Source organism: Hemicordylus capensis, chromosome 5, assembly GCF_027244095.1.
Source record: "Hemicordylus capensis ecotype Gifberg chromosome 5, rHemCap1.1.pri, whole genome shotgun sequence".
NCBI classification, from domain to species: domain Eukaryota; kingdom Metazoa; phylum Chordata; class Lepidosauria; order Squamata; family Cordylidae; genus Hemicordylus; species Hemicordylus capensis.
The window spans coordinates 113,764,767-113,790,550 of NC_069661.1; the positions used below are offsets into that span (position 1 = coordinate 113,764,767).

Consider the following 25,784-nt stretch of genomic DNA (forward strand, 5'->3'; position numbering starts at 1 on the left):
CACTAAGGTCACTGTTCCCTAAAGAGTTGATCACACTGACATCACGCGCCAGGTCCTGGGTGCCACTCAGGATTAAGTCCAAGGTTGCCTTTTCTCTGGTTGGTTCCATGACCAACTGTTCCAGGGCACAGTCATTCAGCGTATCTAGAAATCTGACCTCTCTGTCATTACCTGACTGTGAATTTACCCAGTCTATGTGTGGGTAATTGAAGTCACCCATTATTACAGCCCTGCCTCTCCTTGACGCCTCCCTGATTTCCTCCTGCAACTCCCAGTCACTGTCAGCATTTTGATCCAGAGGGCGATAGCACTTCCCCAGTAGCACGTTTCCTTTCAGGCCTTGTATTGTCACCCACAGGGTTTCTGTGGAGGACTCCAGTCCACCTAGGTTTTCTAGCTTGTTAGATTCTGTCCCTCCTTTAACATGCAGTGCTACTCCTCCTCCAAGGCGCCCCTCCCTGTCCTTTCTATAGAGTTTATATCCAGGGATAACAGTGTCCCACTGGTTCTCAGTGTTCCACCATGTTTCTGTTATGCCCACTATATCTATTTTTGCGTTAGCAACCTAGCACTCCAGCTCACCCATCTTGGCTTGGAGGCTTCTGGCATTGGCATATAAGCACCTATATGCTGAATCTCTCACCTGGTGTATGCTATCTTTCAATCCCTGTTCAATCCTGGACAGCAATGCTGACTTATGAACAGCCAGTTATGGCTTGACAGGAGCCCTGCCTCCAGACACGCAACCGAAACCATCTGAGCTTCCTGGAAGGAGAGGAAGTGTCTCTTTTGCCTCAGCAATAGAACCATGCCTCCTTGTCAGCTGCCTTTTGGCTATTCTTGGCTTTGGCTCTACTGCTGAGGTAACTGGGATGCTGTTGGGATGTTTGGCCATGGCCACAGCCTCCCATGACATTTCAGTTGACTTCTCCCTGACTGGAATGCAGAGGGGAAGACCCCAATTTGAAAGGGAACCCAAGGAGAAGGATGCTCTCCTCAGTGCATTGAATATTAAATTTTCCCCTTGTAAGGATATGTCAGAGGTAGCACATCCATTTGTTTTACCACATTGTTCATGTTAACCTGTATTCATGCAAATGCCTTTGGGGATGCAGGACTGCTATCAAGCTCATGGCTTACATGGAAACTAAGATTTCTGTGATCGTGGTTGTGCTTTTTCAAGCTACTTCTGTAATGCTGGTATGTCTTCAAGCTCTCATAAGCATGCATGTAGATGGTCCATAAACATGCATGCAGACAGCCTCTGCTGCACAGAAGTTCAGGTGCATGTTCTCTGCTGTGAGCCTAGAAACATTCACCCACATTCCCACGATGCTTGCATGAAGCTTTTCTGTGTGGACCATTTTTATTTATTATATGTGTAACCTGCTTTTCCACTGAGGTCAGAATGGATCTTAAGTAGTCTCCCACTCAGACAACATACAGGGCTGGCCAGACCCGTTTAGCTGTGTGGCTGTGTCAGATGCTTTCAGATTGTTCTCAAAGAACAACAGGCATGCAACTTTTTTTTAATGTCTATGCATGCATTTGAGTGATATATGAAACCTCTTTAACTGCAAAGAGGTAGATTTGATTCTTAGCAAATAAGTGACAGCTTCAAAAGGGGGAAATTGCTGTTTCCTGTCATATGTTTTTAAATGTGTTTTCTTTGCTTCAGGCTCTTGCATTTCAAAATAATTCAAACGCTGTGAGTAAAAAAGTTTTCTGATTTCCATCAATAAATGTTTTCATATTCCTGCAATTCACACACAATTTGCACAGCTCTATTGTTGTGAATAGAAGAGAGCGGAAGAGAGATACAAGCCATGGGATAATTAAATGAGAATGGAGTCCAATGTACCATAGATTTAAATAATTGCTGAAATTTATAGTTCCAACCTAAATATACCCCATTTGTTTAGTGCCATCTTAGGTATAGTTAATACAAAGTTCATCTAAAAATGTAATCTATGAAGTGGTTCTCAGTAATGATGAATGAACTCCAAGCTTGATTTTGATTGGGACCAACAATTGTGGAAAAAGTGGGGAATGCTTGGGGAAAGTTGGGTTTGGTTTTTAAAGTTTTGAATTTGCTTAAGACTGCTGGTCTCTTCTCATGTGAATCCCCAAACATGTTTGCGTGGTGGCTCCTGGTGCTCAGGGTGACCCTTCTTCATTACAGATGCAGTGATCACAGTGGGAGGGAGAGAGAGTAGGGTAGGGTCTCTTTCTTCTCTTGGTCTTCACTCTTTCTCTGTTTTTTCTTCTTTATTCTCTGGTACCTGAAAGTGGCACAGTGGGGAAATGCTTGACTAACAAGCAGAAGGCTGCCAGTTCAAATCCCCACTGGTACTATATTAGGCAGCAGTGATACAGGAAGATGCTGAAAGGCATCATCTCATAGTGCATGGGAGGAGGCAATGGTAAACCCCTCCTGTATTCTACCTAATGAAAACCACAGGGCTCTGTGGGCACCAGGAGTCGAAATCATCTTGGCTGCACACTCTACCTTTACTTTACCTGAAGTGCTGCTGTGGTTGCACTGCAGATGTTAGTATACTGTAGCAGCATTTCAGGCTCCGGGGATTAGGAAAAGAGAGAGAGACTAACTGACTGAACTCAGAGGTGCACTTGGGTAATTTTGGAGCCTGGACCTGACCTGGAGGTCTTTGGAATCCCCCCCCCCTTCTAGAAGCCCCCCTCCCACTGCAAGTTAAGCATCATCCCCCTACACACACACACGCGCACACACACACACACACACACACACACAGCCCATGACAAACACAGTATATTTAGCACGTGGGGTATATTTATGCAAATATGCACTAGAAGAAACTTTTCAACAGGCAACTTAACATACTCCATCCCACATATTTCTTTCCCCACTCCCGCTTCTGTCTCTAAAACACCTGGCACAGGTCATAATCACACTCGGCCACCTGGCACAGTGTGGGCCAGCAGTGACCACACCACCCAGGAAAGAGGATTTGGGGGCTCCCAGGGGGTGTGGAGGCCCTGGACTTTGGTCCCGAAGTCCAGGAGAAGGAGCACCACTGATTGAACTCCCTTCTTGCTGGCAAAGCAGCCACTGGATGGATGAAAGCTGAAGAGAGGAGTTCCTTTCTGGCTCCTGTTAACATTAATAACCCAAAGAAGAATTCAGGGGCTTTAATGCTCACATCCATATTGGAAATAAATGTATTAGCATCAGGGCGCCAATAATTCAAACAAAGTAGATTTAAGGGTGTGTTGTTGTTTTTTAAAGCTATTTGGTTTCAGCCTCTGTACAAAATGTTGTTTTATTATTGACTTGTGTGAAGGAATGAAGCCTGTACCCCCTCTTTTTTTATATGTCCGGCAAGGCTGGCTGTCCTTACTTCCGAGGACGGAGTGGTGAGAGGGCCCAAGGTGACATGGATGGGTGGCAGCTGGGGAGAGATGAAGGAAAGACTGCCAATGGGCAGGGACTCAGCTCCAGTGGAGAAGGAGCTGAGTCCTGATAAGACCGAAGGGGAGGCATGTGAGGATAACATCAGCAGCATGCCTCCCGAAGGGAGGGGATCTGCGCAGGAGGAAGGAGAAGGGGGAGAGTCTTCGGCAACAGCTGTAAGGGGTAATCAATTACAGGTAATAAAGAGGGGTGTTGACCCTGTAATTGGGGGCGGGCAATGCATAGCCTGTGAGGAGGCATATAAGGAGCCGGCCAGGAATGAGAAGGAGGCTGGTGGAGAGTGTTGGGGGGCCCCTGGAGAGGATCAGACACAAGGAACAAGCAGCCTGGGACAGAGGAGGAAAAGGGTGACGTTCAATCCCCTCCCTGTTTCTGTTCTGAGGCCAGTCCTGATCAGCCTAGTCAGGCTGGGAAGAAGAGACAGGGACGTGTAGCCGGACAGTATGTAAGATTTCTGTATTGCAGCTACTTTGCTTATTCCCTATGTATTAAAAGCTGTGCAGGGGTCAAAAGTTCACAGCTCCTGTTTTACAGTTTGGTTTTGGAAGGAGAAGAATTGTACTGGTTTAATTTTGGAAGGAAGAGAAGTTTGATTGGATTGGATATGTTTTAAAATAATAGAGGGAACTTGAGTTGTTTGGATTGGTTTGTTTGAAAAAATTTGGAGGGGAAAAGAGAATATGAAGCTCTTCTCACGATCGGTGAGAGGAGCTTCTGGCAGGTCTGCAGGGAGAGTGGGTTAACTTACCCCTCCCACAGACAATTGTTGAGCTGTCCTTGGGTGGCCAATTGGCCACCCATACGATTACCGGCTCTGTCATGGAGCCGGTTGGGGCAGTGGGGATTGGGGGCTGCCTGGCCTCTGGAAGTCCTCACGCATGGCATTCTGGGGAGACTCCTGGGACCAGGAGGCTTGTTTCAGCTTCCCAGCGGGGGGTTCCTCATGTGTCACTGTGGCATGGAGCTGTGCCGTGGCGGCATACAACCAGAAAACCCGGGTTAGTGGAGTGCTTGCTCCGCTAACCTGGGTTAAGGGGAGGCCTTCTTTGATGGGCTAGCTGGCAGAGAACCACCGGGCTTGCCCGCGAGCCTGGTGGTTCTCACGATGGGGGGAAACTGAGCTGGGCTCCTGGTTTCCCCCCATCATGAGCACAGCCTCCCTAAGGATGTTGCTTTCAGCAAAGTTTTAGAGTCTAAGTTGGAGAACAGAAGAGAGTTCAAGTGAAGGAGTTGCTGTCACGGTCAGAATCAGAGCTGGTGCTGGAAAGAGAGCTGAGATGTCACTGGGAGAGGTGTGACTCTCTGGAGGACTGAATCATTCCCAAAGCAGCTGAAGGAACAGTCTGGGATTGAACCCCCAGAACTAGGAAGGAAAAGCAGGACCTGAAGCTCATCAAGGGACAAGCCAAGCTTTCTGCAGAAGCTGATCAGGAGTGATTGCAAGAGGACTCTTGGTAAGGACTCTGAGTGAGGGCCTGGTATTAGTGCAGGATAGATTGGATGTGTTTTTCTCATATTTGATTTACTCCTTGTCCTCATATAGTTGCTATTTTGTACTAAATTTTCCAAAACAACTATTGTTTTGAATTGAGCTATTAAGTAAAGTTTTCTTGTTCTGAAGTTAAAAAAATTGTAGCCCTTGTCTGTTTCCCCATCACATGCTTAGAAGCCTTTCCACCCTACCTAACCTTGGGGCTATTCTCACGATCAACACAAATCAGGCTAGGAGAGCCTAGCCCTATTTTTGTTGATCGTGTAAATCACTGGGCTCGCAGGCGAGCCTGGTGCTTTACGAGCAGGTAACCCGCTCAAGTAGCCTTCCCTAAAGCCCGGGTTTGCGGAGCGAGTGCACCGCAAACCTGGGCTTTCTGATCATGAGTAGTCATGGCATGGCTCCGCACCACAGCTACTCACGAGGAGACCTCTGGCGGGGAGGCGAAAAGCCACCTCCCGGCTCCGGGGGTCTCGCCAGCATGCCCTGCGTGCTCGCGCAGGGCATGCTGGAGCTTGCAGGGGCCAATTGGCCCCTGCTCCCCCCAGCCCCTGCCGGCTCTGTCACGGAGCCAGCAATCATGTGGGCGGCTGATATGGCCACCCGGGGCTCCTGCAGCGATTGTATGCGGGGAGTGCGGGCTTAGCCCGCTCTCCCTGCAGTATTGGCAAAAGTGGGTCTCACTGATCGTGAGACCCGCCTCCTTGAATAAGACAGAGGTTTGGGAGGTTGTTTTAGTACACAGCCAGAAAAAGTACAAAAGTCGACTTGGTGACAGCAGTGAAGCTTAAGATCATAGGGCTGGTTGAAACTGGGCCGTGACATTTATATTTTTATTTATTTATTTAAAATATTTATACCCTGCCCCTCCAGTACACTACTACTACTCGGGGCGATTTGCAACAATAAAAGATACAATATAAAATAAAACTAATAAAATTAACCAAAACAAGTAAAGAAGTTAAAAGTCCAGGCTAAAACCACAATCAGAATTAACATTGCTGTTTTATAATTTTCAAATTAAAAGATATTTTTAAAAACTAAAAACTAACATGGAGTGGCAGCATGGTGAGATCTGTGACAGCTTGATTAACATAAAACCAGCCCTATACTTGTAGATTATTGTTGGCAAATCTATGCTGCTCTATGGGCAGTTGAAGAGTTGAGAGTTCTCTTTTGACAAGTGCACACCACCTTTAATATGCCATTACCACCAAATTAGCATATCTAGTGTGGGGGGACTCTTGTAATGCATGACTTTCTGCTCTCTTTTTGTCACTAGTCTGATGTGTCTCTTTGTGTCTATAAAAAAGTTTGAATTCCTTCCTGTGTTTGTATTGATTTACTGCTTGCTCCCTTGAACTAAAAATAAAGTATCCCATATGTTTCAACCAGGCTATCATGTTCATTCTTGCTCTTATTATGCAACATGAGATCTAAAGTCAAACAGTGTTATCTGGAGAAATTTTGTTTTATAGACCACACTATAAACTATTTTAGCAATCTTGTACATTTCATTTTTAAAGTAGTGGCTAGTCATGGATGGAATTATGCATATGTGCCTCTGCTAAAAATAAAGCATCAGAAGAGCCCAAAGCTTAGATGCTGTTAGACTCATGCCTAAAAATAAAAATGGATGTGTGGAACTCCTCTGAAGTATAAGCTCCTCTGAAGTATAAGCTCCACACCAGATACCAACCTCAGTAGGACCTTCAGGGTTTTGCGTATACCCTCACTATCATTCATTGTTCTTCTCAGGTGTAAGTGGGGCTGAAGGTGGGGGGAACCAGGTACAGCCTCTGGGAAATTAGTTGCCTTGAGGGAAAAGACTGATAAATATATTGGGGTTTATGCTTCTGTATGGCTTGTGCGGTTCTTGTGCAGATATGAAGCTAATCAGAAGCAGTGGCAAAGAACAAGCAGTGCTCTGAATAGTGAGCTGCCAGCCTACACCCTCCATTAGAACAGAGGAAAAGAATGAGAGAAAGAGTACTTGTACAACTGTAGTACTGGGAAATGGCAAGAGGTGTGGCATCTATCTATCTATCTATCTATCTATCTATCTATCTATCTATCTATCTATCTAATTCTCTAAGGTGCACCTGTGGCTAGTCCCATGTGTGGCAGCTCTTGTGAGAGTTCGCAAGCAGAAGCACAATGGTGATTGGGCAGTGGGGGCTCCATATGCAGATAGGAAGGAGGAGCCTGTGGTGGCTAAGGTCAGTTGGAATGCAACTGTTACTGGTCAGAAGATGTTCTTGATTGTAGAGGAGAGGAATCTATCTATCTATCTATCTATATGGATAGTGGGCAGGGATCTGCAAAGAGAGAGGTCATGAGGGAGGAAAGAGCCCCTTCAGGAGAAGGAGGCTGTCGTTGTGTGAATTAGATGAGGAAACAAGATGAAAAAGATCTGTTAACTCAGGGATGGGGAGGGGGGGAAGCCGGGGAAGAGCAAGTGGAAGAGAGAGAAAGAGAGAAAAAGAAGGGAGAGAAAGAGAGAAAGAAGGAAGTGTGAGGGATGGGCCCAAGACTGTCAGAGGCCTGAGGGGAATGAGCAGCTATGGCGGTGCCTATTGGCAGCAAGGAAGGACCCAGTGAACCACTGCTGCTATTTGGGGCTACTGAGGCCATTGGCAGAGGGAGGGAGGCAGGCAAGGGCCTGGCCTGGGCCTGGCTGTGGCCTGAGGGGAAGGGCCCAGTCAGCAGCAGCAGCTGCTGCTCCTGTGGGGAGAAGCAGGAGGGGGGCTTAGATGAGGGTGGGGAGGTCTCTGGGGATAGGGGGCTGCAGCTTGGCCAATAGGTGCCACAACGCTGCAGCCACGACCAAGAGGGGTGAGAGGGAAGGAGTAAAGGGAGGAGGACTGATCAAGAGGGGTGAGGGAGATGGAAGCAACAGGGTGGAGGTGGAGGAGGAGCAGGAGTGTGGTTCAGGTGAGGGTGGAGAGATCTCTGTCACAGGGGGTGAGGGGAGCAATCAAGTACTAGTGTGCAGATACTCTGAACAAGTTAAGCTGGTAATCTTTATTCTGTATGCACCATATTCTGAACCTTTACTCCCCATAATTTTAAAGTTTTGTTATGAACCTAGAAAAAGGTATAAAATACTTAAATATTATTGTTTATCCATATTAAGTGAACACCATTATTAAAACTATATTCAGCATATGCATAAACAATAAAATATTGTATTATTTATTTACATCAATCACTGAATCTAATGCAGCCGTCATTACTTCTGCTCAAATACCACTCATTTAGTTAATCTTAGTACATCAATAAATCTAACAAATTATTCATCCTAAAACCAATTATTCATCCTAAAACCTCACTTAATTGAATGGGAGTAACTACGATTCCCTAATTCTGTATTCACAAGCAATTAAGGATCCTCAGCCTCAGTACTGTGAACAAATTTAAACTGTGAGGGAGCGGAATTAACTCCTCATCCCTAACTGTAAATGCTGAGAGAGGGGGACTATATTAAGTAGTTTTGAATATGAATTGTCCCAGGAAAAGAGGGAGGGCCATTAAATATTTTTCAGAAGTTTATGTAGAGAAACTTAAGATTTTATAGCCTAATTGTGAAGAAGGACGGTCTCGATTAGCTGATTGGAAAATCAAGGCAAAAAGTACTTGATCTCAAAAGCTGCTAAATAAGCTAAAATGAGTTTTCACAACACAAAACACACAGCTTTTGGAACACAAAAGGCAGTGGACAACAAAAAAAGGTGGCAATTGACACAAAAGGCAATGGAACACAAAAGGGACAACAAAATACTCTTTGGGACACAGAAAGTGATTTTCTGCATGAGGTTGCACAGCATTTGCCCAGGGCAGCAGTCAAGAGCAGAATCATGAAGTAAAATGGCTGAACATCTGGTAATACTTCTAATACTGTCTGGAAAATCCAGAATATTGGGGTCCAGAAAATTGAGGTTTCTCTGTATATGCAATTTCATCCAACTAGTTATGGTGGGAAGAGAAGGAGTGAGGATATTGTAAACTTTGTGGCATAGTATTTTAATGAGGAGGCATGATGAAGATGAGTATCGGTCAAAATGTTGATTGGTCTGGAGGTGTCCAATTGTTGTGACTTTTGAAATTGAGTGGATGGAGTCCTGATTGGCACTCTGGGAGAAATCCAGTGTAAGCAGATCTGAGCTTTCTAAAGGAATGCCAAGATATGCTTATTAAATAAATTAGCACATAAACAATGGTGGTTCTTCAGTTATGCATATTATCTTGCAATGGCGGACTCCAAATGCTTCTACATATCTGAGGCACAGAAAACAAAATTAAATGCATTATTTACCTCAACTATCTTTTCCTGACACAGACTTGTTCTTTCTGACTACAATATCCTTCTGTTTTGCACTCAACTTCTCTATAGTAAAAAAACCCTCTTTTGTAAGCATTTTCAACCATAGTCTTGAAGGAAAACCCCAAATATTTACTATGCAAGGATCTGTTCTTGAAATGTTTTACAATGAGACTTCTTACATCAAGAAGGGAAGCTTATGGCAGCACTAGATGTTAATAGTACTTTCTTCCCAGCAACATCATAGCTTTCAAAGGAGTGAGTCCTTTTACTTCTGGAGAACAGGAAATGAAGGGAGCCTTTCTTCGCACTTGTGTTGAGAAGAGTAAGCACCACCACGCCTTCCAAGAACTATATGGATATCCTTGTTAGTGCCAGGACTTTTCAGGTCCACACTGTTATTACCAGAGACCAAACAGAAAAGGACATTTTATAATGAAATGTGAGAGAAGGTAGGGCATCATGCCTCTTTCCCATACTGGTTACCAATGACAAAAGGGCTGGACAGGTCTTTCAGTAAGCCAAGATCTTGGGAAGTCTCTGAAAGAACAATAACTAAAGTAAGCTTGGTATGCATATACTAAGAACTCTTCCCTAGGAAGACAGAACAATTTTTCCCCTCAAGAGCAAAAAGCATTTCTCACCACTGATTTAACTAGCCCCAAAGATTAGAACCTAATGATTAGGGCAACCTTGAAGGGTGAGTCTCACACCCCAAAGTGATCTCTATCCTTGGGCGAATCAGATTATCTGAATCTTCCAGAAATAATAGATTGTTGAATCATAGCACCAAAAAAGGTTCTATTTAGCTTTGTCCCAAATGCTCATTTTTTTCATATTGGTATAAAAACACCCTTTTAGCGTTAGTGCTTTTTTTAGCGTTAGTGCTTTTTTTAGCGTTAGTGCTTTTTTTAGCCTTAGTACTTTTTAGAGTTAGTACCTTTTAGAGTTAGTACTTCATCAAGGATTTATCTACACATTAATGATCGACATGTTCCCAGGGCTACCCTAATTATTGTTACCCTGACCACTGAAAGCTCAGACAGAGTATGCAATCTGTGAATGAGTCCTAGAGATTCCCAAGCCTGAGAATCTTGAGTTGAAATCACCATGTTTGGGCTCCCCAATTCCTTGCAAGCTGCTGAACCTAGCTGCTCAGAGTTCTCCTCATCCAGCAGATCTCCAGCATCATTGTTCCAGCACAGGCAAAGCTGCAAGACCAGTGAATATAGCCCCTTCCTGCAATTGCCCATTTTAGATTTGTGGTTCCTTCCTTGTGTCAATTAACTCCCTACCAGTCTCAAGAACTATCCTCCCATAGCACTGCCTTGCTAGCAGGTAGGGTAACATCAAAGAGACTTGCTAAGAGTCATGTTTTTAAAAACTCTCTGGTTACTACATTAATTTCAGTTGTCACTGTTGAATGCATTGCTTTTCTGTGTTTATATTCATGCAAGCGAGTTTAATCTTTCAAATTTCCCATGTTTATGATTTGGTTTGCTGGTATTACAATTAGATAGCTACTTTATTGATTTCCACAAAGGAGACTGTGTATTTTGATTGCTATTCAACAACAAATGTTGTATATTTTGTATTAGAAGCTTGTGGTTTCCCCTTTGTATTGTTCCCACACTCACACCAATGTCAATGTCTTTAAGAATTTCTCTTTGGAACAAGCAGGAACAATGACCAAGATAACTCAGTCTTCTTTAGGAACAATAAGTTCCCCAAAATTTCCCAAAGCAAGACTGGTAGTCACTAGTCACTGGACAGAATAGTATTTCTCCACCACACAGAAAGATCATGTTGTTTGGTTGACAATCTAAATATTCATAATTTGAACAATACTGAATACAGTGTGTGATATATTGTGTCATATTTATAATTCTTAACTTCAGAGGTCAGTGCCTTAGATTCATTCTTTCACATGGAAAAGCAGGCTTTAATTCAGTGGGCATAATCTAGATAAAGTTAAGCACCTTTATCCCCCATTCATTTCAATGGCATTTCCATTTATTCCCCATTTATTTCAACATATGTGTTGCTCTCTCCTTGTGAAATCAGTGGGATTCAGAAGTGTTGAATTTTGAATGAATCATCCCCAGTATGTGTGTGCTTCAGGATTTGGATTTAGTTGTAAATGATTATGAATGTAGACCTTAGTAAGTTTGTTTGGATTACATTCAACTATAATTTAAAGCCAGCTTCTTTGTATAAGGGACACTTAATTAATCAGAATCTTAAAAGAATTTTTAAGAATCCAGTTTCGATGTTTACCCTCTTGTGGATCTATGGTTGGTTGGTGCAGGGTGGGCTGGGCTACTGATTTGTCAGGGTGGAAGCCTGGTTTTGTCCTTATCAAAACACTGGCTGACATCCTAACTTTAAAAATGAGTACACATCAGGAAGACATACTCATGCTGTGGAGAGCTTTCTTAGCTGCTCAGTACTGGAGGTGGAATGATTTCTCTGATCCCTGCCTCCCCCAGAAATAGCTTGTGGCAGGTGCCATGCAAAAATATGTCCCTGAAGGTTGCTCAGGGCAATCCTGCAGAAGGAGGATTTTGAAAAAATCACACCCTTTTCACTGTGGTACTTTTTAAGTTTTTCCTGATGCACGTCCACTTCGTTAGGGTGTCAACCATTGTCCCCAAGTGCAGTGCTTTACTTGTATCTTTAAAGGGGCACACTCGGGGACACTGCTGTAATAGAGGATAAACCTGTTTCCTCTTGTGACTGCAGCCACTGAGAATCAAATCTGCTTCTGACTGCATAGTCCCATCCTGCATTCTGTTTCTTGGTGACTCTTGTGACAATGTTGAGAACTGACAGACACGTGTGTGTGTGTATCTGAATAATGTACTAGGGAACATATGAAAAATATCTTACAAAAAGTGCCTATAGTTATTTATAGAATCTCTATTTATTTATAATCTTTTCTTCTTCCTTCCCTCCAGTAAAATTCTGTTTTATTACACTGTGCACTAAGAATTTGGGACAGGGAAACTGTGCTGAAATTACTTGGTTATCATCACATTCTCCTTTTACATTTAATTAGGACTCTTCTACTTTGCCACAGAAGCCTTTTTCATTACCAAAGCTGTCGTGAACTCCCTAGCTATAACTCTGCCCTTACATGTTAGAATGCACTAGCACTTTTTTGTAATGTGGCTGCCCCCAAAAGCGGACTCTTCATGTCAAAAACCCCCATCTTGTGGCATGACATTTTCCTCATGACAGTCTGCCTCTGAACTGCACTTGCTGTTGCGGTGGTTAAAAGGCTTACAAAGAGAGTCTAACAGCCAGTGGCCAATCGAGATTGTGCAAGCCACATCTGCTATGGATGAAACACGCACGAGGGAGAATAAGGACTTGGAGGAAGACTGGATAAAAGGGCTGCGACGGGAACCTAGCTGGCAGGTCAGTGATATAAAGGTGCTTGTGAATGCTTTAAAGTGCGTTATTATGTCTTAACTGCAAGGAATCTCTAAACTTTGTAGGCTAAGTATAAATGAAATACGTTAAGTTGATTTGCAGCTCAGCAGTTTCAGAAAGCAGATTCACAGAGAATCAGTGATCATTATGTTTTCATTGTCTTGGAAAGAATGGCTAGGCGATTCCAAATCTGTTTAGTTCAAATTGCAGGGGAGAAAAAGCAAGGTTTTGCAAATCTGTAGACATTTCTAAATTTATACTTTCCTTAATAATGGTACTTACATTAACAAGCTGCAGGTGTGTACTGCACTATCAAAAGAAATATGTGGGGCTTCCCCCTCCCCTGTGCAAATGCAAGTTTATTGCATTATAAAAATGGAATACACCACCTGCCTCCCTATTGCTTCCGTAGTGTCATAGTAATTTGTAACAAGGTTTTTGTTGTTGTTTGTTTTAACCTCATTTAATGATGTGACCCCTTCATTTAATGCATGATACATGCCTGCCTTATTATGCTGGGCTAATAGGAGCTATGCATGCATTTCCACCTGAAAGCAAAGGCAGTTTTCATTAAGGTGAGCAAGGCAATAGTGTTTACACTCTGCAATACCTGTTTCAAATTTGCAGAATTAGATATTTCCATTTCCTAAGCCGATAAATGAAATCCTCTGCTAAGCACCACTGAGTGCCTTTGATTGCTCTTTACATTACATCCTACACAGCATCTCTGCACTTTTTTCTGCTCTGCTGCATTTTAATTAGACGATCAACAATATTCAAGAGATATGTCACACGGTAGTTTCTTCCTTCTTTTGACACTCCTTGCAAGCTGTGCTTTGGGGGATGCCGTTGTTAGCAAATTCTGATAAAGCATTAATGTGATCTCTTCCTATCATGTGAAATTGCTCAAAAGGATATGGATAGTAAAGATTATTACACACCACAAAAGACTTTCTTCCCCATGAGGAGGCAACACACATACACACACTCCAGATTCACCCTTACTGCACACTGAGAAAGAAAACCGTAACTATGATCTGTATGACTGCAGTATGACCTTGGTTATCCCGGGGACATCCAATACTTTGGGTGGTTAGGGATTCAGTGAAGAGAAGTTCTGTTTAGATACTGGTATATGGGAACTATTTTGGTGGGTTTTAATAACTGGGATAGTTGAATCTAAAGTTTAATAATTTGAATTTTTATTTTACATCATTTTTATATGCATTTTTATATGCAGATTATCTCTTAGGTTTTGCAAGCCTGCTGTGTCCTGGAGGTTAAGGACACATAATGTTCTGATAATTACTGAGGGAGTACAGAATACACTAAATTTAGAACTGATTTATATGGTACTACAGCAGCATAGTTGCCACTCCCCTGTGACTTTATCACATGATACTCTGATAACACCTAAACACACTACTCAACATGTGGCAGATGGATCTCCTAGGATGCAACCAAACCACTTCTGCACCCTATTGTGGTATCTCTAATGTAATCTTGGTATCCCATGTGAGCAATGGATTGATATATTACTGGAGTAGCATGGTGATGCATAAGAAAGCAGAAACCACACGGTTTGGGGAATACATAAATTGGTCCTTTAAAAAGAAAAGAAATAGAATGTAATAGAAATAATACACAAATAGAAGAATATGAGCGCAGCTCATATGTATTGAGATTAGGGCTTTGATGGATCTCCATTAACCAGTTCTATGGCTGCTTGATAAATGTGAGCACCTGGTGACAATGCCCTTTTTGGGAAAGTTTGCTGAGTTTGCGGTATGGATGTTGTTATCAGATTTAGGGTTGTGTAGCCGATAAAGCGTGAGCTATCTCTTTCACAAACTTACTAGGTGACCTTGGGCAAACCACCACATCAGCCTACACACACACACACACACACACACACCCATCTGGCCCAATATACAAAATTGTTGTAGATTTATAAAGTATTTCTTCATCAGCATCATCGGCAGAACACTCAGGATCACAGTGGGTACAGGGAGCAACATGGAATAACAAGATATTTCTGTTGAAGGTGCGGCTTGCCAGCAGCCTCTTCCTCCTTCCTTTTACAGGGGCTGCTGGGAGTCTGGAGTCAATGAAAGCAGGGGAGTTTGATGCTTCAGGTGAGCTTTCTTAAGGCAGGGTGGGATGTTGGAGCTATAACTGACAAGTTGTGGACAACTTTCATACTACTAAGTCTTGGCCATGGAATTTTTCGTGATATGAAATATACCTATTCCAAAAATATGCACAATAGTGGTGGGGGGGATTCCTGTGATTTTACTTACATGTAGAATGGCAATCTTGTTGAGTACTATCAGACTGTTTCATTACTTGTTTACTGGATCTCCATTCAACCTTACAGGCCCAAAACTGAAATGAAACTGACTTCAGTTAACTCTAGGCTGGTGCTATATTAGGAAAGCAATTATTAGGACAAAGTATATAAAGATTATATAAACATATACGGATTCTGGAACCAAAAAATTACTTTAAATATATAAGGTCAATTTCTGTTAAAAGTCCCCGGATACACCAGGCCATATGATGCACAATGTGAGAATCACTTGCATAAATAGGATGAAATATAGGTCAAATGTCCCAAGAGAGGAAAAATATCCCAATCATAGAGGCTTGTCAGTACAGCAATTCCTTCTGCTGACATACTGAAATATCAAAAACTTACAATTTGCTTCTCAGGTTCATTCATTTATCTGCTTCCAGGTCACCCCTACTCTGAGTTTTTCCTTGGTGTCTGTGTAGTTCCCAAAAGTACCTGTAGTGTAGCAGGTCAGGCATCAATCCAACATAAAATCTACAGAATCTCTCCCCTACTTGATAAATGTCACTAGTGTTATCAATTTTTTGGTTTTTTCTCCTGAAATTCCTCATATAGTATGTTTCATACAAGGAAGAATCTCAGTATTTGCCTCAGATGTATTCTCTGGTGAAATGTCAGTGCTGCTGACTCTAACTGAAAAGTATTGTGATCAGAAAAGAAAAGAGCTTGGCTGAGATCCTGCACAGGTTTAGACCGTTCAAATCCCATGGACTTCAGTGGGATTTAAGCAGCCTGACTGTAGGATTCCAGCTCTTATAGGTTAAAAAAATGAAGCTCCCACAGCTCTGGCTAATATTTGTGCAATGGAGGTTCCAGAAGTATTACAGGTATTACCTGTAAATAATTACAGGTATTATTACAGATATAATACCAGTTGTGTTATAACAACTATCTATGTTTACAGATTTGAAATTATCCAGTTGTAAAACAATATTGTTTTGATATAGAAGTTATAGAAACCATTTGGATGAAGTAATGCATAAATTCACATTTTAATTCCTGCTCTCTAGTCTGTATAATCTTGTCTAAAGCTTATAAGATTTTCTGTTTTAAAATTAATAAGCTACTGACGTTTTTGTTAAATATGCATTTTTTCTCCTTCCTTTCAGGAAAACTAAGGCCATTTTCATTTTAAAGCAATGAATAGAGTAACTTAGCACATGATCTAGTCATAGCTAGCATGTTCAAGTTGTACTAAATTCAGTGGGAGTGGATTGAGTGCATGCTTAACTCTCTCACTGAAATTAATAGGATTTAAGAGTGCTTCATTCTGGCTGGATCAGGCCCCTTTTATTTATTTCTGTTGGCCAAATACTTCAGGAACAATGATTATCCTGATGGTTAAATGGGTGATCTCACAGCCAGCAATTTATATATGCAATATAGAGATTCACAGAACATATTTTACCTTACTGAAGGTATATTTCCTCAAAGACAAATTAATGATGTAATAACAAATTCAGATTGTTGTTTGTTGAAGAATGCACTCAGGAAAATTACCATTCATGATACCTTTGCAATAACAAAACTATTGGACCTTTATAAGCATGTCTGGCCCTGACGTTTTAGATGCGTTTGTACAGGCAATCATGCCTGTGGCACTTCATCAACACTCTATGAGACTCCATGTACTCTTCTCAAGTGCTCAATAAGTTGAGGCAATAGATAGGCAGGCCCTGGTTCTGAATGAGCACTCAAAAATATGTGCTAGGAGTTTACCTCTAATGTTGTAAATTCCAAAACTTAATAACCCACTTCTCTGAGGCCTAAACTGTGCATGATGGTGGCAAACCCATTTGTCTAAACCTGCTCCAATTATATCCAAAGCAGAGTTGCTGTGATGGGGCCTAGAACAAAAGGGTCACATCATATATCAATCAACCAATCATCCAGGGGCGTAGCAAGGTTGGAGTGGGCCCAGAGAAAAGATTTTAAAAAGGCCCACCCCTCACTGAAGCTCAGTTCATGAAGTAAAGAAATCTTAAATGAAGCTGAATAGTGGTAACAAAAAGCATAGTTTCTCTCCCCCCCACCCCCAATGTGCCACAATAGAATATCATCCTAAATTGTTTTTTTAAAAGCTTTGTAAATTGTGGATGATGCAAGTCATTTAATGGTACTAGAGAAAGACATGCTGTTCTGGTAGCTCCAGGTCTTAACGCTCACATCAGTTTCGGAGGAAGAATACAACTGAAGGAAGCCTGTGAGCAGGTGCGCGGCTTGGGGAGTCAGTCATGTCAGTCAGCGTCTGGGGGGGGGGTCCCCAAGAAAGTTGGCCCCCAAATAACTGTTTCCCCTTCCCCTATAGTTACGCCCCTGCAATCATCTTTATTACAGTCCAAGGCCAGCATAAGATAGAACAGTACAGCATGCTTCAAAATAATAAAAACAAATTATGGAACCATAAAACTATGTTACTTTAAAATTACTACTCTAATAGTATAAAGCTATATTATAATAGTATAAAGTTGCTAGCCTTAGAAAAGAGGGTAGCTATGAGATTATTAAACAGCTGTATTTAGAAAATTATGAATATAGAAAATGTGAAATATATAAAATGCAAAAAGCAGTGGCTAAAGTGGAGTATATCAAATAAGGCATCTAAATAGGAACACTAAAAATGTGAGTAGTTCAAAACTATGCTGGGCTGATGCAAGGGAATGGCCTGGTAGCCACGACCCGGCAGATCCTACACTCTGCCACGCAGAACTTTGTGTTAAGTGTGAAGGCTGGGTCTTCATCCGAAAGCAGCAACCGGGTGTAGACATGGTTTGGGCGGCCAGGATACTTGCAAAGTAGCGGAAATATAAGCTTGGCCCGGATGTCTCTGTAAAAGGGGCAAAAGAGGAGTACATGTTCTGTAGTTTCTACCTCCCCAGTGTCACAGAGACAAAGTCTCTCTGCAGTTGGGATCTTTTTGCATTTGCCTTCCAATACAGCGGAGGGAAGGGCATCACAACAGGCAAGGGTAACAGCCCTTCTGTGGCTGGGGATTTCTAGCTGTGACAGGTACGTGGCAGGGGAAGCAGAGTATCTGAGCCTTTCTGAGGACAGGAAGGATGGAACCCTGCCTAGGTCAGCCTGGCGCTGGTCACATCATATAGGCTGCATTACCCTGCCCTTACTTGTGAACCCGCAGGTGCTTTTCAGCCAAGCCCTAAGAGTGGAAGCAAACTTGGCTACAGAAAAACACAGGGGCATGTGGAGATAATTAGTGGAGAGAGTTCAGTTCCCTCCATCTAAACACCCCTTTTGATCTAAAATCAGGAGGATGGGGCAGGCACAGAATGGGCTGCGGCTGCATCTCTCTCTCTTCACGTCCACCCCAGCTTTAACTTGAGCTGCATGGACTGGTCATTTTCTGAATTGGGTTTCCCAGTGAATGACCAGTGGCTCAACATGGTGAATGATCAACCCATGGGGCTCAAATTAAAGGGGGGTGGGATGAGAAGAGAGAAGGCTCATTCAGACATTAATGAGTGCAGTGGCACTCATGGTTACAGCTGCAAAAGCGGTGAGCAAGTCCCACTCTGCCATGATGACTCACCTCTCCTGCCAGGCACTCATGGTTATGGTGCCATTTGGGTGAATAGGGAAGCACTGTAACCGTGATGGCCAGTGCTTCTGTGAGCGGCAACTTCAAGCAATCCCAACTGCTACTCATGGGAGCATCAGCCATCATGGTTATGGAACATTCCCCTTCACACAAGTGATTCTGTAAACATGACCCGCACATGCACACGCATGAGAGTCACAACCAGGGCAGCACAGGGTGAGCTAAAGAGAGATGCAGCTGCAGCCTGTTCTACACCTGCTAGCCCTGCCCTCTCCACCCCCACCCCCACCCCCTGGTCCCAGCAGCACCAATCACTACTTGTTACAGGTAGACTGACTTTGTATATAATGCAACTCTTTTAAATTCAATGTAGAATAGAGCTAATTATTTGAGTCCCCATATTCGTTATTAGCAATGTTATAGATAGATCTTACAATAAGTGCTTCATAGTCTTTATTGTGCTTGCCCCCCTCAACATCCCTGTGAATCATAATACAGTTGAGATACTAAGAAATACTGATCCAGCCAAGGCCAGCCAGTGACCTCATGGTTGAGCTTGAGATCTGAACTCCTAGGCTTCCTGGTTCAGGTATAAATCTCTATTGCTAGAGAAACCTGGAATGGTCATGAATCCATCTCTCCGACTGCCATCTGACTACCGTGCCATTAAACCGCTATTGCATGCAGGTGAGATGGGGCAGTGTTGCCAAATAGAACAGAAAGGAGGAGAGATATCTCCAGTGTCTGAGAACTGAAGGTGGGATAAGCTCCTGGCTTGTGAACTTTGGGTAGAATACACTAGGAAGGTCTTAAGACCAAACCGTATTGAAATGAATGAGAACTGTGCAGAAGACACCTGTCTGTCTTTGTGCTGCTCCTCTTCATTTCAGTGAAACTTTCCCAACATAACTTCCTAGTCTGTGACTGACCTAATACATAGCTTTGATCAGCTCTTTAAGGCTTGATTAGTCTTTTCTAATCAATTATCTGATGTGCCAGCCCTCAGGAACATATTTCTACAAGTGAACAGGGCATTTGCAAAGAGATGTGAAAATCACATCCTCATAGCCCTCCTCACCTGCTGCCTCATAAGACAAGTCTGCAGAGCAGCTAGTTTACCCACTGCTTGCGAGTTTGGACCTCTTGCTTCCTCCTCCTAAGGCAGCGGAGCATGTCAGCCGCTGTTTGTTTTATTTCTTGTTGGCCTAAAATAATCTTGATAGAGCTGCCATTTGTTTGTTTAAAACATTTATACCCCCACTCCAGTACACTGCTGCTTGGGGCGGCTCACAATATAAAATAGATACAATGTAAAATAAAAGATTAATAAAGTTAAACAAATTAAAAGACCAAGCTAAAATCACATTTAAAATTACAATTTTTTAAAGAGTTTCAAATTAAAAGGAATATAAAAACTGAAAATCTGTTCCCCATCAATTAAAAAAAATCTTTTCCCCATCAATGGAACTATATAATATATTCTATAATATCTCCCCCCACATACCTCATTGCAGTTCATTGGCTTAATATCCCTTTCTGCAATTTGGGGTGCTACCCTCATTCTTATAAAGCTGGACGATAGAAATAAATGCTCAGTTCAGATTCAGAAGCATAATTTCTCTTTTACTCTGTCTCCCAGGGCTGTCCCTAGAGGGGTGTGGGCCTGGGGCGAATCCACCTGTGCCAATACCCTCCTTAACAATTCATATCATACTGTCTGATGACATGCTGTGTAAATAGTGTGAGTGAGGATTTGGAACATATCCAACCAGCTTGGACATATAGTGCATTTATAAAAGGGGAAACAAAGTAAAAATAAAAGCACAAAACATGCTTCATAGTTCTCACTCAGACCTTCTGGATTGCAAAGCAACTTGAGCATAGTGCATTTATAAATATATTACATATTGTTTGTTTGTTCCAGAAGTTTTTGTAATTTTCTGCCATGAAACAAGCCACATAGGACTTTTTAAAAAAATTTATTTAAAAAAATATATATTAAGGGTCAACAAATTGAAATGGATTGGGCAAATTAAATATTCAGAGCCTTCCCAATCTGCCCTATGTCTGTGCCCGATATCAAAGCCCCATGGCAAACTGTTCCCTAAATACTCAAGGCAGGAGGAGGGAATAACCACAAAAAGCAAATCATCTTATACCTCCGTTACTGGGTCTGAGGACTGTCAGCAGGCACAGGCAGGGCAGGGCCGGGGGTCTGCATAGCACGGTGGTGGGTGTGGGCAGTCAGCGCTGGCCACTCTGCCTCCTCTCTTCCTTCCCTGCTGCCTGCAGCAGGCAGCCTGTCTGCCAGCCGGCACAGGAGAGCTTCAGGGAGGTTGGCAGCTAGAGGCCTCTCTAGAAGCCCTGCCCACCTGGCCGAACAGCTGAGAGGCGGCAGTGGAGAGCAACGGAGCTGTAGGAGCTTTCCTGCCGGGAGCCTTTCAATAGGAGGCGGGCCTGAGCCTTGCTAAAAAGAAGTTGGCTCTCGGCTGGGGAAGATACATTGCTGGGACTGGGAGAGAGAGCAGAGCAGGCGGCAGTGTGCCCAGAGTGGGGCCTGTGCCAGCGTGGGCCTCGAGGCGATCATCCCGGTCACCTCACCCTAAGGACAGCCCTGCTGTCTCCCAAAAGTTCTCTTCTTGTCTTGTTTCCCATTGCAACCAATTAAAGAATCAGGCACCCTCCATCAAAAAAATATTCAACTGATGGGTATCCTCTTCCTCAGAGAGAAGGTTGAAGCTCTCTTTGTTTCTTCCACCACCCCAAGCCTTATGAAGGCTTGTTCACATGGCCACCGACAGGGTAGGTCCCAATTTCCAATTGTGTGCTTGCAAACAGTAAGGTGGAAGGCAGGGAGAATGATAGGAACATAGGAAACTGCCATATACTGAGTCAGACCATTGGTCTATCTAGCTCAGTATTGTCTTCACAGACTGGCAGTGGCTTCTCCAAGGTTGCAGGCAGGAATCTCTCTCAGTCTTATCTTGGAGAAGCCAGGGAGGGAACTTGGAGCCTTCTACTCTTCCCAGAATGCCTCCATCCCCTGAGGGGAATATCTTGCAGTGCTCACACATCAAGTCTCCCATTCAGATGCAACCAGGGGGCAGATCCTGCTTAGCTATGGGGACAAGTCATGCTTGCTACCACAAGACCAGCCAGGGAGGACAGCTTTCCCTCTTACCTCAGTAAAAAGCTGGGGATGGAATCTGGGTAGAGCACTTTTGTCCTACTCAGCTGCTGCCTTGCACACAATCCTTCCTCTTGCCTCCTAGTTTAATGTTTGCAAGCACATGCCTACAAATCCAGAGTGTGCCTAGCTCTCCTACTGAGGCTGGTAGCTTCTCCAACCCTGCCAGCAGTCATATGAACATCTTTATCATTTGTGTGTCTGGTATTGACTGCATTTGCCTTTTCAGTTTCCATTAATAAGCAACTATATCTGTTTAATGAAACCCAAAGAACATTTGTGGCATCAACGTTTTCCTTACCAAGTTCAAATAACTTAATGCTTCAGAGTGTGCCAGAAATGTCTACAGTTTAGATGTTGATACCTTTGATTATAAGAGATGTAGAAATTGTATGGTGGCAGAGAGCATAATAAGATGAACTTGTTTTCTTTTGAAGTACTTTGGGTTTTCCCCCTTTGCATTTTGTTTTGAAGCAAAGACCTTGGAGGCACAGAGAGAGAAGCAAGTGCTTTTGCTTCTGAGAACTTCGGTAATTTAACACCTTGTGAAATACACAGTTCTTGCTCTGTGCTTTCAAGTTTGTTCATAACCAGTTGTAGCATTTGTGATCTAAAGATTCATTTTTTTGAAAGTACAAGGTCAATTATTCTCAATTTATTACCAGTTGCGGAGGTGTTTCTGCAGTTTTTATTTATGATATTGATCTTTATGGTGGATTTTTAGTTTAAGTAGTAGAGAAATCAAACCAGAGTGTTTTATTTATTGAAATGTCTTGCACTTGGGCTTTGGTACCACAGATGAACATTTGCACACAACCATTCCAGTCCTCAGTGTCTTCTGTCTCCAGCTTGATCTATTCATTCCACGAATTCTACCGGCATTGTGTTCAGCTGTGATGATAGTTGCCACTTGTCTGTGCTGGGAACGCCCAAGGCTGTTTGTGTGACACTTATGACAGTCAAGATGAGGAGGAAAATTTTAAAAAAAGGTTATTAAACTGATTGTCAAAGTACTCCAAACCAAGTTCTACTTAAGAGTGAATTTGGCCATCACAAGGAAGCACTGACTACCAGTCACTTGTGCATTTGTTGATGGCAGGGTTTGGTGACATAGAGGAGAGCTGGTCTTGTGGTAGCAAGCATGACTTATCCTCTTAGCTAAGCAGGATCTGCTCTGCTTGCATAACAAAACAGTGGTGCATCAGCTGGTAACCTCCCGGCTTGACTACTGCAATGTGCTCTACGTGGAGCTGCCTTTGTACATACTCCGGAAACTTCAGTTAGTTCAGTATGTGGCTGCCAGATTGGTCTCTGGGGCAACCCGGAGAGACCATATCATGCCTGTTTTGAAACAGCTACACTGGCTGCCGATTCCAGGCAAAATACAAAGTGCTGGTTATTACCTTTAAAGCCCTGAACGGCTTAGGTCCAAGTTATCTAAGAGAGCGCCTTCTTCTACATGATCCCCACCGCACGTTAAGGTCATCTGAGGAGGTCCGTCTCCAGTTGCCACTGGTTTGTCTGGTGGTGACGCAGAGGTGGGCCTTCTCTGTAGCTGCTCCTGGGCTATGGAACGCACTCCTGGCAGAAATTCGTAAGTTGAGATCATTGCTGTCCTTCAAGAGAGCCCTTAAAACCTACCTATTTGGCCTGGCCTTCCAGAGTTTTAAATGATTAACTGTTTTAAACTGTTGCCCTGATTTTTAGGGCTTTTAGCTGTTTTATTGGTTTTATTGTGTTTTAATAGTTTGATTTTAATTGTTAATTTGTTTTTATCATGTTGTGAACTGTCCTGAGCCATTTTGGAAGGGCGGTATATAAATCTTTTATATATATATATATATATATATATATATATATATAAATATGAATGAGAGACTTGATGTGTGAGCACCATAAGATATTCCCCTCAGGGGATGGAACTGCTCTGGGAAGAGCAGAAGTTTTCAAGTTCCCTCTCTGGCTTCTCCAAGATAGGGCTAAGAGAGATTCCTGCCTACAACCTTTGAGAAGCCTCTGCCAGTCTGTGTAGACAGTACTGAGCTAGATAGACCAATGGTTTGACTCAGCATATGGCAGCTTCCTATGTTCCTATGAATTGAAGAAAGTTTGTACAATAAACATGTGTATAGTGTACTGTGCATCCCTCTCTATGCAACATCCCCTTTGCAACAGAGTGCTGCTAGCCAAATGCACAAATGGCTGCATGTTTGGATAGTGATGCTTTTTCCAAATGTCTGAAGCCACTGCTAAGTGGGACTTGGAGTGCTTTGAAACTCAGGTTGATCAATTCCTATGTCTTTGCTCTTTTATTATCTGCCCTATTAAGTTACATTCTACTTTGAAAAATTGCTCTCTTTGCTTGCAGCATTTACTGTAATCATGTGCTAGCAAGAACTGCTGGGCATAGAGTTGTTTAAGCAGAAGTTCTTCTCTGTTGGAATGTGGTTGAAAGTTAAGGTCGTCTGGTCCAATTTCATTTTAATTGCTTATTTATGCTCCACACACCCACCTGTGTACTTCTGTCTATATGTATCATCTTGGCCTCTTTTGCTTCCACTGGACTGTGTGTTTGCAGTCCATGGTAAATTGTGGAGGAAATGGGCATGATGCTTTGCCTTTTCTGAGACTCTCACTCTTTCCTTATTTCCTATTAAATGTGGCAAATGGAGCTCCTGGATCATACCCACAGAGATCCACCTTTTCACTGCTCTTTAATAATTTCTGAGGCAGCTTTCAGGGCTCATAGCCTGTCCCCTCCTACCAACACTCTTCAGTTTTATGTAAATATTTTGTAGTGAGCAGTAATCAATATAGGGCATTGCACCCCCAGATCCCAATGAAGACAGGGCACGCTTAGTTGGAGTACAATAGGGCCACTTTAATAAATACATCAGATTAAGACCCGCAACGGGGTACCTAACTAACCAGAGTGCTGGTACTCCTCCCGTGTGAGACCACCTCTTAGGGAGGGCCGTCCCACACCAAGGCAAAGGACCGGGTACTGATTGGGTCAGGAGCCATGTCCTGACCTTCTCTTACCACAAGGCTTTCCCCCACTGGGAGGGGGGGGGGTTTGCGGCCTGACCCACCCCAACCCAAGCTGCCAATACTCTGAGTTGGTGAGTTGAGCCACCCCCAGAATGGGGGCCATTCCCAGTCCTCTGGGCCACAAAAACCCTGAAGAGCTGTTCCTTGGTCTTCCCCAAATGTCCCTCTAGCCAGACACCATTAACCAATCTATCTACCCAACTGTTCCCCCTCAATTAATGACTGCAAAGCCTGAATGACCCCCCAATTGTCTTTACCTGCAGGGAGCTGTACTAGCAGCCTCCCGCCCCTAAATGTGCTGCTCCCTGAATGACCCCTACTGTATTAATTTTGTGAAGCCCCCCCCCCTTACTGAATAATTGGGCCCCATATGATGAGATACGCAATGCGAAGCCCCAGTAATGAAATAAAATTTTCCTTCACGTAACATACTGGAATCAATGCAAAGCCCAAGTAACGGACTGCAAAACAGGCAGTTCATTTGTTAAGCAGGCACACTCTGCTTAGAAAAGGGACAATGCCTGTCCAGATCAATGAAATGAAACAGGGGCAGACTCTGGCCCCCAAGGCCCCGAAGTAGCTGGATCCCAGGCTCCCCACTGCTACTGAGGCCTTGCTGGGGCCTTGCCTGGTCAACGGCTGTTGCAGCTTGAGCCAGGCGACACCCCCCCAAGTGGCTTAGGAGCTTTCTCCCCAGGGCCTGTGAGGCCCGCTGCTGCTCCATCCCACGTGTCCTCCCTGATGCTACCACTTGCCCGACAGCAGCTGTGCCTGCTTCAGGTGACGGGGGCACAACCCCACCCCCAGCCTTATCGCACAGGCGCGGAGGCAGGAAGTGGCATTTTTTGGGGGGAACTCTTCAGCTGCCCCCACATACCCCATCACTGCCAAAGAGGTTAGTTATGAGAATGCTAACTGTAAGATAAAGTTCAGGG

The 25,784-nt window shown here is 43.4% G+C and overlaps 2 protein-coding genes across 6 annotated transcripts in view; both read left to right on the forward strand.

The window, feature by feature from the left end:
• The window catches only part of PPARGC1A (PPARG coactivator 1 alpha), a 900,607-nt gene that overhangs the window by 504,756 nt on the left and 370,067 nt on the right, over positions 1-25,784 (forward strand). The window contains exon 1 of one of the 5 annotated variants that reach the window (XM_053252794.1): positions 12,657-12,687. The exons of the other annotated variants lie outside the window; for them this stretch is intronic. The gene's annotated coding sequence lies outside the window, so the exon portion shown is untranslated. Of the gene's footprint in view, positions 1-12,656; positions 12,688-25,784 lie in introns of those variants that run through there. 5 annotated transcript variants of the gene reach the window in all.
• LOC128326266 (uncharacterized) overlaps positions 3,589-25,784 on the forward strand; it is a 239,229-nt gene continuing 217,033 nt past the window's right edge. The window contains exon 1 of the mRNA XM_053252804.1: positions 3,589-3,630. The gene's annotated coding sequence lies outside the window, so the exon portion shown is untranslated. The remainder of the gene's footprint in view (positions 3,631-25,784) is intronic.